Here is a 4,494-nt window from a genome sequence, read left to right as displayed (position 1 = left end):
TGATCTCATATGATGGTGGTTATCTGGTGGTTTTCTGTTTATCTGGTGGTTATCTGATTATCTGGCAAGGTCGTGTCCCATTCTTGTAATGCCATGGACCGTAGCCTGCCAGGCTCCTCTGTCCATAGCATTTCCCAAGCAAAAATACCGGAAGGAGTTACCATTTCCTTCTTCAGCAGATCTTTCAACCCTGGAATTGAACCCAGGTCTCCTGCATTGCAGGCAGATTCTTTACTGACTGAGGTACAAGAGAATCCCTTAACCATGGTAAAGAACATCTAAAAATTCATGTGCTGTTTGGTAACTGACCTCCTAGTTTTCATAAGCTTGGATAACTGTCTGCACTTGTGTGAAATCTAGACCTAATAACTCACTTCTAAAGAATAGAATATGGTAAAAATGATAGGATGTCACTTCTTTTGCTATATACTGTTCTTGTCTTGTCAGATGCCCTATAGAGAGATCCTAGCATCAGGGAACTGCTATCTATAGCCAACAGCCACTGAGGACTTGATGTCTATCAAAAGGCATGTGACTGATCTTGGAAGTGGACCCTCTCTCAATCAAACCTTGAAATGACTGCAGTCCCAGCCAACACTTTTACTGTAGCCACATGAGAAAACCTACACAGAAAACCCAGTTCAGCGTTGCCTAAATCCCTCATCCTCGAAACAGCAGGGTCATATTCATTGTTTTAAACAAGAATGTTTCCAGGTAATTTGTGAAGCAGTAATAAATTAGTAACACATAGCTAAAGCACATGGAGAATAAATGCCTTTGCATATGTAGAAATTCACATGGGATTTGGAACCCCAATATTTTGACTCCATCCTGTATTTATGATTTTTGGCTCTATAGATAGAACCATAACCAGATTAGCATTGATTTATATTTAATATTAAAACATCTAAACTTATTATTTTTAATTTTTTTTCAAGTTCTATTTTTCAATCAATAAAGATTCTGAGTGTGATTTGAGACAAAAAGGAAATGTCATAGAAAGGTGGAGGATGTGGACATGTCAATTATTAGACTAAATTATATGGAAATCTTCAAAAGAATTTTCTTTTTCCTTCTATCACACTTTCATGAACTCAGAGACAAACTGAATATTTTCGGAGGTAGTTTTTTTGAATAAGCAATTTAGAGGTTATTTTGTACTGGTCACCATGACCCAGCCACTGAAATGTTTTGATCCCTGGCATTACTAAAATTTGTCTGTTAAAGGAAAAAAAGTAATAGAGTCTGTAATAATAATGATGCTCTGCTTTATTTGAGTTTTCCAAAGCAAACAGCCAATGAAAGTCAGCCTTTCTCTAAATTTGGGAGAGAGGTTCCACTCTGAGGGGTAAGAATGTGCAGGGCAGGATGGGAGATCAGATCAGAAAGGGGGCCACTGTCTATTTATTTACCCATTGGCTGGGCAGGGCCTGATCACTAAGGCATCTGGACTTCTCCTTCTTGTCTATTCAATCAAAACTTGAAACCACATCCCAAACAGGGAGCAAGCTTTGCTGAATTAACAGTTAAAAATAGGATTAAAGAGCAAGATAATAGGAGACAAGTACTTTTACAATATAGAAGTACAGGCTAGGTTGTGAAAAAAGCTGTATGGTTTTTTTAATGTTTTTCATCTTTCAAACCCTTGCCAAATTATCTACCTCAATGGTATACAATTTTTGATGTGTTGAACTGAACAAAGAAAGATATGATTTGCGTGGAGAATGTTGCTGAAGTATTATGAAAATATCCTTTACTTCCTCCAATGGGTGAAGCCAAGTCACTTGAAAAACCCCCTGGAAAAGTTAACAAATGTTCATTGTGGTTGGGGAACCACAGTTGACTGATATCTGATTTACCCTTGAAAAGTGCACAGCCCACACATCAGCTAGACTGGAGTATAGGAACAGAATAGTGGAAATAGGAGAAAGATAGATATGTTTTCCTATGGACCACATGCAGACATCAGGAGAAAGTCCTATTAGGTCATTTTGAAAAGAATCATAACACAAGGTGATTTTCTTACTAGGTTAATCAATGTCAGTATAAGTAGACAGAGATGCACCATCATATTCAGAAAGTACCAAAAAAGCAAGTCATTTACCTGTCAGAGAAAAGGACTCTTCAATCACTGAGATAAAACTTTTGTATAGGGAATTTTTATTATCTTAAAATGACCAAAATAGCCCTCTGAAATATTAACATAACAAAAAAACCAATATAAATAAAAGTGTTACTCATAATTGGGTACAAATTATTATTATAGAATTTGTTGGTATTATTTGACAATGATTCATTGATAAATCTTTACATTTTAGTCATTCTCAATTTTATTTTGTCAACATTTTGATATTATAACTCTTTTAACTGATACAGATATGGTTATGGTCAAGCAAATAATTTTTTTTAGCATCATGTAAAGCTTACTGAACCTCAAGCCAAAGTGGAATTTGTAAATGGATTATTTCCTATCTATAGATGTTTACAGAAATAGGCCACATATAGAACACAAAATAAAAAGTTTCAAAATACAAAGGGTCAATATCTGACCTTTTCTACACTAGCATGGCTTTGAAGAATCAATATTTTTCATTTTCTTAACCTGAAAGTAAAGCACTGTGTTAGTACCAAGAGACATGCTGTCTGGACCTATTACTGTGGTTGCATTTCTAAAGCACACTTTGATATTAATAATTTAAAAACACACTCAATTTTTTTTAGAATAATTTCTCTTTTAAGCAAGGAAAACAATCATGAAAGTGATTAGATTTTTAAATAAAATAAAAATTTTGCTAAAGTTGTAGAGTATTAAACATTTGCTTAACGATTGTAGTATGGAAGCTTATAGGCATATTAAACTCATTTGTTACTGAAGGAAGACAATGTCTTCCTTTCCTTTCCTTCCTTCCTTTCAGACAATGTCTATTGTGTGAAAATACATCTTGAAATACTCAAGTTGGGTTTAGAAAAGGCAGAGGAACCAGAGTTCAAATTGCTAACATTCACTGAATAATAGAGAAAACAAGACAATTCCAGAAAGAAATATCTGCTGTTCTTTATTGACAACACTAAAACCTTTGACTGTGTAGGTCACAACAAACTGTAGAAAATTCTAGAAGAGATGCAAGTACCAGACCACCTTCCCTGTCTCCTGAGAAACATTTATATAGATCAAGAAGCAATAGTTAGAACTCCATATGGAACAACTGACTGGTTCAAAATTGGGAAAGAAATATGATAAGGCTGTATATAGTCGCCCAGTTTATTTAACTTTTATCCAGAGTACATCATATGAAATACCAGGCTGGATGAATCACAAGCTGAATCAAGATTGCCAGGAGAAATATCAACATGTATGTATGTTAATATCATATCAACAAGTTATGTAGATGATACCACTCCTCTAATGGCAGAAATTGAAGAGGAACTAAAGAGCATCTTGATGAGGGTTAAAGAGGAGAGAGGAAAAGCTGGCTAAAACTCAATGTTCACAAAATTAAGATCTTGTCCCATCACTTTGTGGCAAATAGAAGGGGAAAAAGTGGAAGCAGTGACAGATTTTCTTTCCTTGGACTCCAAAATCACTTCAGATGGTGACTGCAGCCATGAAATTAAAATGCTTACTCCTTGGAAGAAAAGCTCTGACAAACCTAGAGAGCATACTAAAAAGCAAAGACAAAACTTTGCAGACCAAAGTCCATATAGTGAAAGCTATAATTTTTCCAGTAGTCATGGTTGGATGTGAGAGCTGGACCATAAAGAAGACTGAGCACTGAAGACTTGATGTTTTCAAATTATGCTGTTGGAGAAGACTTTTAAGAATCCCTTGGACTGCAGGGAGATCAAACCAGTCAATCCTAAAAGAAATCAGTTCTGAATGTTCATTGGAAGGCCTGATGCTGTAGCTGAGGCTCCAATATTTTGGCCACCTGATGCAAAGAGCCCATTCATTTGGAAAAGACCTTGATGCTGGGTATAGTTGAAGGAAGCAGAAGAGGGTGACAGAGGATGAAATGTTTGAATGGCATCACCAACTCAATGGATATGAGTTTCAGAAAACTCTGGGATATAATGAATAACATGGAAGGCTGACGAGCTGCAGTCCATAGGATTGCAGAGTCAGACACAACTTAGCTACTCAATTCAGTTCAGTTTCTCAGGCATGTCCGTTTGTGACCCCATGGACCACAGCACACCAGGCCTCCCTGTCCACCACCAACTCCCAGAGTCTACCCAAATCCATGTCCATTGAGTCAGTGATGCCATCCAACTATCTTATCCTCTGTCATCCCCTTCTCCTCCTGCCCTCAATCTTTCCCAGCATCAGGGTCTTTTCCAAAGAGTCAGCTCTTCGCATCAGGTGTCCAAAGTATTGGAGTTTCAGCTTTAGCATGAGTCCTTCCAATGAACACCCAAGACTGATCTCCTTTAGGATGGACTGGTTGGATCTCCTTACAGTCCAAGGGACTCTCTAGAGTCTTCTCCAACACCACA

Source organism: Bison bison, unplaced genomic scaffold (assembly GCF_000754665.1).
Source record: "Bison bison bison isolate TAMUID 2011002044 unplaced genomic scaffold, Bison_UMD1.0 scf7180017864490, whole genome shotgun sequence".
Lineage (NCBI taxonomy): Eukaryota > Metazoa > Chordata > Mammalia > Artiodactyla > Bovidae > Bison > Bison bison.
This window is presented reverse-complemented; position numbering follows the sequence as displayed.